General features: G+C 36.4%; 1 protein-coding gene across 13 annotated transcripts in view; it reads right to left on the bottom strand.

Moving 5' to 3' along the window:
* Nucleotides 1-15,345, bottom strand: part of LRRC4C (leucine rich repeat containing 4C) — a 1,012,843-nt gene that overhangs the window by 509,693 nt on the left and 487,805 nt on the right. The gene's annotated exons all lie outside the window — the stretch shown is intronic.

Below are 15,345 nucleotides of genomic sequence, written 5' to 3'. Positions count from 1 at the left end.
ATATGCCTATTTCCCTTCTCCCTGTCAAATTAAATTCTGCCATCTCAAATTGACTTTTAAACTCACTCCTTCCCCTCTGAGACAAAAGAACTTGGCATTCACAGCAGTCATATACAGGCTATAACGGCAGGTAAAAGTCACCTTAAATATTTAAATGCTAATTAGTATAATGTATAATCATCCCAAAGTGCATGGAAGGTGAAGTATGTCACAACATATAGATGGCTTCGACCTGGCCTTTATTTTTTCCACCTCCACTTTCTTTAGAGAATAGCAGAATAATGCCGTGGAGTGTTTCCTTTTCTCTCCTGACAAAAGACACGTCATGTCCCCATTAAAGAGTCTGCCAGAGTCCACTTAGTGTGGACACGTGAGGAATGGATGCCACAGAGCCAGGAAAGGCTAAAAGTTTCCTGGAATGAAAGAAGCCAATTGTATTTTTGCAAAAAAGAAAACACATTTAAAACAGCACCCTCCCTTTTATTTTCTTTCACCTACTATACCTCCTTCATAATACTTTGTAATTTGGGGGCCCCACATCTATTCAATGGGTACAGAAGGATAAAATAAGAAAAATTGCTGAGTTCCTTTTTGTGTGACAGCCTCTTACAAAACCAGGAACAGATTGATAAAGGGGAAAGAGACAGTCAGTTTCCCTCCCAGGTAGAACTAACTAACTGCTTGTTCAAGAGCAAACCATTTCTTTCTATTTAGCCAGATTTCTGTCCCTCAGTTGCTCACTAAATCATGAAATTGAACGTTTTTCCTGCAGATACACTTTTTCGAAGTCACTATGTAATCAATGCATGCTAATACAGTCAAACTATTCCTTCCTCCTGCCTTTCTAACCAAAGTCCCACTAATATTGGCAGTAACAGCAATGTTGGACATTTCTGCAGCCTGAAGGGTTCCAGAAAGATTTCACCAATTACTGTGAATAGAGTTCTGATGAGCTGCAGCTACTTGTGAGGCAGAAGGTGAATAAGCAGAAGCACCACGTTGCAGAGAGAGGTTATGCCAAGTGTATATGCCAGACACACCCTCTCTTAAAATCTGTAAAAGATTACTCACACCCACACAGAAAAAAATCAGGTCTTTTACTTTAAAACACCCAAAATATATTATTGGAAGTCTAATGATACTGAGCTGCCTGAGACACTGAAAGGCTGGAATTTATATTTCCATGGGATTCCACTTTGGAGATGATTATTAACCATCTGACTTACTTTCATACCAACTGGGAGAATGGAGACACAACAGGGAATTTTAATATTCTTGATATTTTAAATGTGCCCATATACTGTAAGAGGCTGGCTAGGGGTCAGGAAAACATTTGAATTTAGAGAATTTCAACTTAATAACTAAAATATTCCCCTACAAACAGAAAACAATAGTTTCAATATGATTTAAATACCTACTTTTGAGTCCCCTTTTATTAAAAGCAAAACAATAACAATGCCAGTGGCAGAAACCCAAAACATTTGTGAGATCAGAAATATTATTCTCCTTAGAAGACTCTAAAAACTATATTTTACTAACAATTTATGTAGCATCTTAAGATACCTTGATTATTCATAGATAATTCAATAATAACAAAACGCAATAAAGTCAACATACTATATCTTGATTAACTTGAAAGCAATATCTTAAATGTATGGACTTACCCAAGCTGCACAAAAATCTAGTTTCGCTTCAATTCAAGTATTTAAAGGTTGCTACAATTTGAATATTCAGTTGAGCATGTGTAGGAGACTGGTTGCTGAACCCATTTGCTTAAATCCATCCAAGGCTAATGAATATTTTTTTTTTTTTATCTTAGCCTGTGAAACTTTGGGCTGTCCTGATTTACTAGTATATTCCCTAAGGAAGCCAAAGGCTTTCCCTGTTAAGAGAGTATCATGTGTAGAGTTCCATAAGGCAGTGTTGTTTATTCTTACACATTTCTATAAAAATCAGACAAAGTATATCTGTTAAATAGGCTGGATGGAAAGATAAAAAGGTTTTGAGTTCCAGGGAAGAAGGGAAGACAAAAATCTTTGTAATCATCTTCTAAACAGATGTACATTGACTCTTTAAGGCTAAATAAAACCTAACAATTCTAAAATCTGCATAATAAAGTTATAAATATAAATCTACATGTAAATTCCAGTTCACAGTTCCCCAGAGAGACACAATAAAGAACTCTCATAGTAAAGAAGGTTTATAAATAACCTGAGGATGTTTTAAACTGGAAAAATAAACTACCTAAATTTTTCTTTCTTGCTTTTTTTGTGCAATGAAATGTGTGTGTATATGTGCGTACAGTAGTTAAATATAAAATTATTAATCATCCCAATTCCAGAGGTCATATTGTATAGGTTTTCACGTATTTCATCTATGAAATAAATAAAGTAAGTACTATATATGAAGGATTGAGTAAGGTGAGATCTATCACCTCCTTGATGAAGAGGCATGACCCCTTTCAGAGAAGATGTACTGGAGTTCATCAAATCTTATCTGCTGTATTGCTGGACTTCTAAATTTTTTGAGATTTTAAAAGCATTACATTCCTTTTAAAATCTCAAAAAAATTAGAAGTCCAGCAATATAGCAGATTCACAAAATATTATTAATTGATAAACGTTTCTAAATGCAGTACCTAAGAGAAAATTTGCATATAGTCAAAATTATGCTTGAAGTTTGTATGATTATGGCTCTTTATTTTGTGAGTATACACACATACACACACTAAAGAAATGGCAAAATATGTAGTCTATAATATATGTATTATACACACACAGACACACACATATTTACATGTAAGTATTGCATATTTTTATTGGACTATAAAGTTATACCATTTAAATTATCCTAATATAGTGAAAATAGTGAATTTATATTAGTATTATGCAACTATAATGCAAAAAGTTTATCTTAAATAATTTCCTGATTTCTATAAATAATACATACTAGTTTGCTAATGTCAGGAATATTCCAAAGTCCCCAGACTCACAGAAACATGAATTGACATGTTACATGAGCAAATTGTTTAAAAATATCTTATACATTATGTTTTAAGTTGTACTTTAATCTCAGATTTACATTTTCTGCCTTTATTCTGAATGGAAACATTCAGGTTTTGCGTATTAAATGATCTGGATATGGAAAAACTTTATGCAAATGAACATGTCATATAAGCTCAGAAAACTACTGATAGGGAAAAATTGCCCTAGAAAGCCTAATTCTTGTTCTGGTCTGTTACTACCTACTTGTCTGCCTACAGCAAGTTATAGATACCCTCCAGGTTTCATTTCTTCATTTACAGAATGAATAGTCTGAACTAGACAATTAGTCTTTAAACTGTGCTTATGACATATTACTAAAGTTCTTAAGATGACAAAGCTCCATTTTTCCTACTTCCCAATGCTGTTCATCATCAAAACCATCATAAATCTACACATAAGCCATAAATCAAAATACTTATAACACTACACCAAAATAATTATTAAAACAATCCATTTTCTATCATGTAACCCACTTTGTATTTTGCAAAGCCGAATTTTTCTAGCCATATCCTGGTTTCTAAATATAATAGCGCACAAACAAAAATCTTGGTTGGAATTCAACACTTTCTGCAGTTTATTCTCCTGCCTGAAGTCTCAGCCTTGTTTACATCATAATTGGTTTCTGTGGAAATTATTATGTCATCAACAAGATATCTGAATTCTGCTGCACATATTTTAATGGGAAATAAAATGAAAAGCAGTATAATAGGCATTACTATTTGTGACATTGGGGGTGGAGAAAATGATAGTTTTAAAAACTTCAGATCATCAAGTGATACCAATATTTAAGTAGTATGGACAGATAACCATAAAGCAAGCTGAAACTTTGGATGGATTCTTATTCTTGCCTCAGAGATGGGAAGGTTTGCAGTCCCTGGAAACTGCAGAGCAGAAACATTCTGGAATGCTTTTGCAGAGCAGCATATGGTTAGAGGGTTGCTCGGGAATATTAGTAGTTTCTTTGGCAATATAGTAACTCAAAGACTGCTACAGATTCGTTACTGAATATAGTTAAAAGCTGCTCAAATTATTTTATTGAATGGTATTTAACTTCAAGCATTTTGGAATATTTAGAAATGTATGGAACAAATTTGAAGAATATTCATTTGCCAAAATTAAGGCCATTTGAACAATATTCAGACTATTTTGACCTGAGTGAAATAAAGAAGAAAAATTATTCTTGTCATTCCTGTTACTAATTCATCAAATAATTAATCATTCTCTATATAAGCAGAAAAACATATGGTGATGTTAAGCCCCAAATCTATTAATCACTGTTCCAGGTACAGGGCCTATAAAAATAAATATGGTGTAATCTCTATGCTCATGATATTACTCTATATTGCAAGGAGACATAGAGATAAGCTAATAATACAGGCAGTAAGATCCTTTCTGTGGTTCCCACAAATGACTTCAAAAACACTGAAAATCAAATATCATTGCTTCTGGAAATGTGTAGGGTTAAGTCTCATTGAAAGACAACTAGACCAAAGAGATAACTATTGAACAGGGTCTTGAAGCATGACTAGGTGTTTGCCCACAAGACATGCAGCAGATCCCAGCTGGTGTTGCTCAGTGGTTTAGTGTCAACCTATGAATCAAGAGGTCAGGGCTCCATTCCTGGTCAGGGCACATGCCCAGGGTTATGGGCTCATCCCCAGTTGGGGGCATGCAGCATACAGGAGAGCTGAGATATCTATATATACATGTTTGATTTCAGAGAGGAAATGAGAGGGAGAGATAGAGTCATTAATAAATATCTTATATAATAAAAGGGTAATATGCAAATAGACCAAACGGCAGAACAACCGAACAACCAATCAAAGTGTAATATGCTAATGACATACTAAGGCTGCTCAACAAATCACTATAATGTGCACTGACCACCAGGGGGCAGAGAGTCAACTGGTTGGCCAGTTGCTATGATGTGCACTGATCATCAGGGGGCAGATGCTCCGACTGGTAGGTTAGCTTGCTGTTGGGGTCTGGCTAATCAGGACTGAGCGAGATGGGCTGGACATGCCCTGGAGCCCTCTCGCAGTTCCTCCCTGGCCTGATCATGCACCCGTGGGTCCCTCGGCCTGGCCTGTGCCCTCTCACAATCCGGGACCCTCGGGGGATGTCGGAGAGCTGGTTTCAGCCTGATACTGATCCCGATCCCACAGGCCACTCCCCTTGGGAGGGCACCAGATGCAGGGCTCATGGCTGGTGAGTGCTGCTGCAGCAGTGAGAATCTCTCCCAATTGGGACTGATTGGGATGAGCAGGAGTGGCAGGTAGGAGCTGCAGGCGGTATTGGACTGTGGGTTTTGGCCCGATCCCTGCAGGCCACCCAGAAGGACCCCACCCATGCACGAATTCATGAACCGGGTCTCTAGTATATATATATATATATATGACAGACAGAAGAATAAATTGCAGGTTTAGGGGCCTTAAAGTATAAAAACAAACATGGGATTGGAACATTAAGGGCAAAAAACAAAACAAAAACAAACAAAAAACCAAAAAACATCAGAGATGCTTTTGCTAAGACTAGAAGTGTCTTTTTATGGGAAGAATAAATATAATAATTTATTCAATAATGGAGTTGGATGTGGAGGAGTAATACTCCCGTATGAAATGTAGAATAATGTAGAAATGTTAAAAACATGGTAAGGGACATTAATTTAGAGTTTTTTCCATCTTTCCCAACTCTTTGCTTATAACGTGTACTACCAACTGGTATCTTGTGTCCCCACTCCTGCTTTAGATGTTAAACAAAGTTACAGTGAAATCAACAAACTCCTCACTGTCCCTGATGTCCAAAGTCCAGCCAGTAGTGGGCATCCCCCACTCCTTTCACTGCTCCAAGTTTTCTGTGTAGAAAAATTGCTCATGCTAAACCAAAGGTATGTTGCAAGAGCCCATTTTGAATGGGAGAGCTCTGCTGGTTTAGAGATTATGTACTAAGTTCATCAGAAGTAACCACTTCATTGAAAACAAAAGAAAGCTCAAATTGAATGGGTATAAACGAAATGGGACATATGATAGCTCACACATGAAGGAGATCATACTTGGGCAGGGTTCAGAACTGATTGATATAGGAGTCTCCTCCACCCTTCATGCTGATGTCCCCCTTATGAGGCATGATATGGACTGAATTGTCCCCTTGAATTTAATATACTGAAGCTCTAACCCCCAATGTGAGAGTATTTGGAAATGAGGCCAGATCTCTCATGATGAGGTTAGTGCCCATATCAGAAGGGATACCAGAGCTTGCTCTTCAACTCTCCCTGCCATGTGAGAACACAAATAGAAGGTATGCAAGCCAAGAAGAGAGTTCTCACCAGAGACCAAACATGTTTGCACCCTGACTTTGAACTTCTAGCCTCCAGAATTGCGAGAAAATAAATTTCTGTTGTGCAAACCACCCAAGCTATGGCATTCTGTTAAGACAGCCTGAACAGATTGGGACAAGGCTGATTCACCTTGGTTTGAAAGCAGATAGCAATTTGATTTATATCTTTCCTTTGTTCCCATGGGTCCCACAAACATCATGTTTAGTTCTTTTCTTAATATCCCCCACCCTGGAACCAACCTATGACAAAGAGAATGAAATTATCATGCTTACTATCAATTTATCTACTGCAGTAGAAAGGTTGTGGAGAAAAAAATTACAATGTCTATTCTGAACCACCAAAAAAAGAAAAACTGGTTGGAATCACCAATATTGTTACAAATAGTGCATTTATCTCACTCTATTAGGAGAACCTCAAACACAGATTCTCTTTCCTGGCAGATCCCCAGAGATCAGATATCCTATCCCAGACCATGGGCAGCAGGGACAAACACATGAGAAAGGCATGCCTCAGCAAACTTGCATCTGGGTCCTTGTATTTTACTGAGACTTTTTGTTGGGTTCTGAGTAATAATCTACACTAATAAAAGAGAAATATGCAAATTGACTGTCACTTTGCAACGTCCACCAGCCAATCAGGAGTGAGTATGCAAATTAACCCGACAAAGATGGTGGCGGCCCCGCCCCCCAGCTGCTCCAGGCCACTGGGCAGCATGCAAGCAGGCCTGTAGTGGCTGGGCGGGGCGGGACACCTGCTTTGAAGGTGAGGGCGGGGGGCGGAGGGAGATACAGGAGCCGCGCTTCGGCTGGAGCGAAGACTGAAGGCTCTGGCCAGAGCGAAGACGGAAGGCTGCGTCCAGAGCAAAGGCCTGGATCCCGGGTGCACGAATCTTTGTGCAGTGGGCCTCTAGTTTTTAAGAATAAGATGACTGTTTATAACATTATTTTTGCCTGCCGGTAAATGCATAAATGATAAAATTGATTCTCACAAACCCCTGGCAAGAGAAAGGATTCAAATATTTCCATTATTATCTAGTCCTTTAAGAACCAGGTGGGAATTAAATGAGGTTTTGAAATAGACTCCTCAGAGGTCCCTGAGCAGACATAACTGGTGCCACATTCTTCCTGCTCCCCCCATCTACAGGTAACACAGATTAAAGCAATTATTGCTCATTAAAACAAACAAAAGAGTAATTAGTGATTAAATATTAAATTCATATTTTAAATGAAATTTATTATAAAATGTTATATACTATTAAAATAATTGTAAAACATGTTTATATTTAAAATATATTGTTATAAAATATATAAAGATTTACTATTATTAAAAGCATAGATTTAAAATATCAAAAACAACAGGTTAATCATCTGGAATTGATGTAATGTACCTGCTTTGGCATTATAACTAACAAATTTTAAAACACTTTTTCAACTGTCAGACTCTGTTCTAGGCACTTGGAGATCTAACAGTTACTACTACAAATCAAGAGAACATAGAATCACCATGTTTCATTAAAAAATCCCACAAATGAGGTCTCAAAATACTATTTGGACCTGGGAGAACCTAACGGACTCCTGCTACAATCCCAGTGAACAATGAAGGCCAATCTCATACATCAAAAGGGGAGTTAGTAACATTGAAGGTTGGAATCCATTTCTCTGTTTGCTATTAATTATTTTTCACACTAGCACAATATATTGAAAGAAAAAGATTTTTTGATTGGTACATTTATTATTTATAAAATATTCATAAAGCTTTACTAAAAGTCATTTATCATATATGCCATGCATTCGCAGGATAAAAGTGATTGCATAAATGCTTCTTTGTTACGGAGATGGCTTAATAATGGATGCAAGCTAAATACTACATGAGGCTGTCACTACCGTTCTGTCCTTCAGATGCCCTGAAGGTCATTGAAATGAACAACGTTCCTGGAAATAAGAACCAAGTGAAGCAGCCCTTTAGTGAAGCACAATACATTTGACTCTCAGTACGTTTATCTAAATATTGATATTTCATCTTGGGTGTTGTGGATTTGGGATTTGGACTGAGAAAGAAGCTCAACAAACATGCAAAGAAAACTAAAAAAAAAATAATTAACTAAATAAAAAGGCTGGGCAACACAGCCTCGGATTCTGGAATTTGAATACACATACATCCTTTCTAACTATATCCTCATAACATAGATTACCTGATTAGAATGTAACACAGGGTCTCTCAGAATAGTTGTACTTTTTTCTTAGTTTCTAGTAAGACAATTTATATATAAAAATATTGAAACTTAAAGGAAACATAAACATAGACTTCATTTAGCTCAACCACCATCCTATTCCTTTCCCTTATATAGCAGCACTTGTTAAATTCTCAAGGCCCATTTATTTTTCACATTATTGCAGACCGCCATTTTCATAAAATATTATAAAAATGAATTATTAAAAGAATAAAACAGAAAACAAAGACATACAAAGTGCAAGACAACACGTTTTATTATTAGATGCAAAGAATATAAAATTGTTCGATCAAATTGCTGTAACATTTCTAAACACCTGCATTTAATTTCTGTACTTATGTTTGTGGGCTGATTTATTTTTGTTACTCCTCACCCAAGGATATTTTTTCCATTGATTTTCAGAGAGACTGAAAGGGAGGGGGAGAGACAGAGAGAAACACTGATGTGAGAGTAACACATAGATAGGTTGCTTCCCACACTTGCCCCAACTGTGTTTGGGGATACAGTTTGCAACTGACTTATGTACCTCTAACTGGAATCAAACCCAGGACTCTTCAGTCCACAGGCTGATGTTCTATCCACTGAGCCAAACTGGTTAGGTCTAGGGACTGATCTTAAGTTCACAGACTGTCACTGGTCTGTGGTCTGTACTTTAAATAGGGCATCTGCAGACTACCTCTCTGAACTTAACTGGTTGCTCTTTTTAGTACCCTACATGACCCTAACAGAGACAGGGGACTTACTAAGGACAAAGAAAACTTGTTTTAGAAATCTACTTGTGAGAAAACAAGCCAGATTCTTATTGTATTATCTGCATATTTTATCCTTAATCTGAAAGTTCAAGACAATAAAAATTAAGACATGAAACATAAATGAAAGTTATAGATATATAAAGGCATAAAATATAAGCATTTAAAGATTACCGGTATATGGTTGTATATTTAGAAAATACCAAAGAATTCACTGAAAAATTAGAATTAAGGGAAATATTGGCATGTTGGCCAATTAAATCATGAAAAATGTCAATAGCTTTTCCTTATATAAGCAATAAGCAGTAAAACTATAATGGTAATTAAACCTGCCAGTGTGCATTCTTATTACATTTCATCTTGTTAGATTCAGTACGTTGCTCCATTTGGTGAAGATATTTTTGGTTCTTAAATTTGTCAACCAACATATTCCATATTCTTATTCATAGCCCTTTATTTACAACATTGGTAAGCATGTCTCTACAACTTAATTACAGTTATTGTATGTCCAAAAAGGAAAAATGGAGCAATCTATAAAAGGAAGCATTATTTATCTCTAAAATAGCACACTGAGGGAACAAGAGTCACATGACTCTCTGGTTAGTTCTTCATTGATTCCACAGTGCTCTGGCTTCAGGGCATGTATTACACTCCCAACCTTCCCCCCAAATGCAAGTCTCCCATGACGTATGGGTCAATGAATGGGGCTATCAGGGCTTCACCACTGAGAGAAAAAGGATTCAATCTCATGCCTTAGGAAGGACAAAGCTTTGTATGAAAAAGCAGATATTTTTATAGTACTAATTATATTTGCCCTAAGGGCTGACTCATCATGTGGGAGCAGGTTAGAGAGGTATTAGGTACATCATAAATTCTGAAGTTATATTACATGCTAATAATAAAACACATATGGGAAAAAGTTCCAGAATTGATTCTACACATTATTGGAGGAGCATTGAAGACTCTTAAAAACACTGCTTCATGTTCCCCTTTGCAGATCAATTTTTCCTAATAAGATAGAATCCATTTCATATTTCTAGGATACCTTATCTTATAATACAACCTGTAAGTGGGATAGGGATGTGTCTCATAGGTGTTAGCAATAATAATAATACAATTTTAAAGGTGTGACTTTGTGTTAAGACTGAAATTTGACTGCCAGTTCCAATATTTGCTAGATACCTGTACTAGGGAAAGTTTTACTCTCTGAGTTTTACCTCCCTTTGTACTAAAATAAGTGGAATAATACCTACCTTAGGAGTAAATGAGATAACTTATTGAAAAAACTCCATAAATAGCTATTATTATTATTATCTCATCCACAAACATGATCTTTATCATCACGCCCATCTCTACATACTTTCTCATCATCACAACCATGACCATAATCCCACTAGCTGTCTGACCTGGAATAATCCCTTGGTTTTCCCAACTTCTATTGCTTAAAATTTTAAAGAAGGGAATTGAGGTAGACTTGTTTGTATTTATAGTTGCTAGTATAAAAATTAGATCCTCTAAGAATCATGTACATTTAATTGTACCTAATTAATACAATTCACCTATGCATTTAGGAATTCACCTAGTTGTTTTTGTTTGTTAGTTTGTTTTAATGCCTACTCACCTGTCTAGGCAGGTATGACCTGAAATTTGATAAACTCTGCACCAGTTATTTCAAAGACATACTTCAGGCCCCAAATTTTGAACCCATAGTTATACAAAAGTAATCTTCACTATATTAAATAAACAACTTTGTTTAAGGTGTTCATGAAATTATATAATGCTATGTAGTTACTACTGATGGTATTTTGTATCTAGTATAAATCATGCTGTATTTGGTCCTTCCATGGATACAGTAATATTTCCATTTATTACTATGGGGAGGGTAATAGCCAAGGCTGAAGAACTATTTTTATCTCTTTGATAGCCAAAAAAAAAAACCTGGCATATTGTGAAGATGATCAAAACTATAGAAATTCCTAGCATTCAAGAGAGTAAAATGACCAAGAATTGGGAAACATATTCACACACTCATGTACACATCTGTTAATTTGCTGTCTTATAAATAATATATTTTAGATTTGTAAACAAAAAAAGTAATACTATCAAAAATGACACATTTAATTAAATACATCTAGTGCCAAAATGTCCTCAAAGATTGGCTGCTGTTAAGAATTTACTGTGGAAAGGATACTGCAGTAGGAGGTAAACCTGCTGGTATTTTTGTCATTTATCTGTGGGCTCCAATGAAACTAGGAATTCTATCTCTTTTGACAGTCTAATCTTTCTCAATGCATAGAGTTTCTAGAATTCTAAAATTGAATTGAGGGAGAAGAGTATTTCCACCTGTTTTCATTTTCTTGTGTTTAAATGTCTTTTCAGATGGCTTTGGCTAATTGAAACAACTGTTGAAAATTTGCTTGGCATTTTTAATTCTTTCTCAATATTTTCAACCCTGATGAAAATGTTTTGTCTGAGAAAATATCTCCTTCTGGGATCTGACCACTCAACACATGAAAAATATATATTCAAAATCTTATTTGATCTATTCATCCATTTAGGTATTTATCAACTGGACACTGCCAAGGGGAACATTCCAAGTGTTCCCATTTTTATCCTTTATGTAAGCTCTCTTGGCAATGGACATAAAGTACTTTTCTAGACCTGCACATAAAGTCTGCTCTATTGGTCCAGGAAGTTTGTTTATATAAGACTAGAGGACCGGTGCATGAATTCGTGCATGGGGGTTGGGGGACCCCAGGAGGTTGGCCGGCAGGCCCTGAGGAGGGCGCTGGCCCTCGGCCTCCCTGGGAAAGGGGCCGCATCCACTGCCACCCACCCCTGGCTCCCCATCTCAGCCCAGGCCCAAAGGCTCCGGTGGGGTTGGGAGAGGAAGCAATGGTCGCTGGGCCGGGTGTGGAAGAAACAGATGCTGGATGCCGAGGGCAGTTGGCTCCTGGGGAAGGGAGAGGAGGAGGCAGTTCCCATCTCCCTTCACCTCCTTCCCTTGCCGTTGCACTGCCACCCCAGGGAAGGGAGATGATGGGAGTGAGACAATCCTTGTGTCAAGGGCTGACTTTCAATAGATTGCAGCGAGGGAACTGTTCTGCTAGGTATGAAACCCCAACCCAGAAGAAGGTCTCTACGAATGGTTTAGCACCAGGGGCTGATGGGCACTGGCCAGCCAACCAGGGGGAGGGGCCACGGGAGATTGGCTGTGGGAGCACACTGACACCAGGGGGCAGCTGCTGCATTGAGTGTCTTCCCCCTGGTGGTCAGCGTGCATCATAGAGACTGGTTGACTGGGTCGTTCTGGTCTTTCGGTCTACATGGTTGCCTAGGCTTTTATATATATATAGATAAACACACCATTGGAAACATATGAGCAGCAGTAACACTTGAGAGTTGTTTGTGTTTCTTGTTTTGGAATTTCTTATTTAAAATGTTTGATGTTTGAAATATAATTTAATGTAATATCAATGAAAACTCCCAGAAGTTATTTACGTTTATTAACTGATATTATACTCATTATAAAAGAACAAGTGCCTCCTCCTTAATCCAATCAACTGTTCATTCTTACTTGGTGATCAGAAAAATAAATTTTTTCTTCAACATTTTAAGGGAGGATATAGGAATGAGAATGTGTTGTAAGAGTTGACTTAAATATTACCCTAAAATATATTCCAAGAAAAGGGCAGATGGGTGAGACCATCAACTTTGCTACATTTGTATATATTATGATTCTTCAGCATTTTTGTATTTTCCCTGTCAAATATACATGTGCAACATCACATCTAAATTATGCCAGGCTTTTATTGTTGTTGTTTTTTACATATTTTCTATCAAAAAGCTTTTCTATTGTGTTTTTAACTTCCAGATGTAAGATATAATTTGCTATAATCATTTATTACCTATTTCAAATCTCTATCAGCCTAGAGTTAAGACATGTCATCATTTAAGATAAAGTGAACTGGCCAAGAGGCACAAAGCAATTTAATTCCTCAAGAAGAGTATTCATTATTCTTGACTCTTTTATGGTTATTAGTTGTCTTGGGGTGGAAAGAGTCCTTGTAGTTAAATGATTTCCAAAACAGTTAAAGGCTAAGGCAGTGACTTACTCACAGATTACTGCCTTACCAAGTGGAATAAGGGAAGTATGTCCATATGCTCACTGTTAAATAGAAAGAGATGAGGTTGATGGCATCTATTCTCTAATACACTTTAAAATAAGTTCTATTCAGAATCAAAAAGGTTGGAAGAAATCATGATTGGTTCTGACAGTTGATAGACTAGATAGAGAAACATCTGTGATATATGAAAACAAATATACTGTGATTCATTTTTCTCTCTCCCAAGCCAATAGCCCCCATTTCAGTAAAAGGCAATTTTATTCTTTCAAGAAACTTAGATGAAACAACAGCTAACAACAATCACGAAAACTTATCTTTCTTTTATATTCCATGTCAAGTTCATGAGCAAGCCTAGTCATCTCTATATTCAAAGCATATCAAGAGACATATTGAACTATAACAACTCAATATTGACTTTGAAGTATTCAAAATGAATTAATATTTAATTAGAAATAGCTAGAAAGTGAAACAAAATTGTTAAAACCTACTATTTAGTATAACTCACTGGATTACACAAGAACTATTTTTCATTTTTCTGGAATAGCCATAAAATAGGAATGAAAGTAATTGACTACAGGGGATAAGAAAAGTATGAAAGCAACTTACATAGAAACAAAATTGAATTTCCAAAAAGTGCCAGAAACTTAATATATATGTACCTGTATCACCTCTGTCAACATTTAACGTGAAGAAAAGGCCTGTAATACTCGATAATAAAACTCTAGGGATAATATCACAGTGTCAATAATAAACACAATAATATTAAGACAGCAAACTCTCTTGTAAGAGCAAAACTAATTTAAGCATATATCAAAAGATAGATGTATGGCGATATTGTGTTCCCATTTATTACTCAGCATGTCTCCCAAACTACCACACTCAATCCTAACAATGCTATTTCTATTTCTTTATGTTACTGCCAGGTATTTGATTATATGAGCTACTCTAGTACTTCCTCCTTTAACTACAATACTGATTTTTCAGCACTCTTGTAACTCAGCATTGAAAGAAATAGAATATAAAAAACAGATTTTAGAGTTGCGCCTAATGAATTTTCGCAATAAATGAAATAGTTGAAAATACAAATAACATAAAAATTTCAAATAACACTGAGTTGAAAATAGTAAACACCATTAGATGGTAATCGGTTTACCATCTGGTGATATATCACTGCATTTGATTTCCTTGAAATGGTAAATAAATTTTGATCCGTTATCATTTCTCTTTACAGTCAAATCAAATTTCTATTCTTTTGAGTTATCCAAATTTGATTTTAAAAATAATGGGTTTAGAAAGTTTTAGAAAATAATTCATTTTCAAGTTCCAAGGGTTTATAAATGAAAAGCAGTGAAGAAAGAAAAAAACCAAACTCATGTAGAATCCAACACTTTTTTGTTTCATTTTAGCAATCAATGACCCGGAGACTATGGACGCAAGGGAAAGCTAACTGTAGAACACAGAACTTAGTCAGATGTCTTAAATGAAAACTTTAGGGCATCACATCAACCATATGTAGGAAAAAGGTGAAGGCGTGGTGGGGAAAATAAAAGTGAGGGGATGGTGGGGAGGACACATTTCATTGACTTGACTATTCTGTCCCAGGCTAGTTACCCCAGTGCATGTCTACACTACCAACTCAATATTAAGTGGAGGAGAGAAGATCAAGAATAAGGGAATTTTGGAGGATTATCGAGGTTTCCATGGTATTTCCCCCATGACACCTTGGGGGATGACACACACTTTAGAAATGTAAGACTAAGACTAAATAATCCTTGTTCTTTCATCCCTTTCTGACACTAGTATTAATTACTTGGCCAGGTGGGTAAAGTGGTTTTGTTTGCCATTTGGCTACCAGGTTT

Source organism: Plecotus auritus, assembly GCF_963455305.1.
Source record: "Plecotus auritus genome assembly, chromosome: 9".
Taxonomy (NCBI): Eukaryota; Metazoa; Chordata; class Mammalia; order Chiroptera; family Vespertilionidae; genus Plecotus; species Plecotus auritus.
This window is presented reverse-complemented; position numbering and strand designations above follow the sequence as displayed.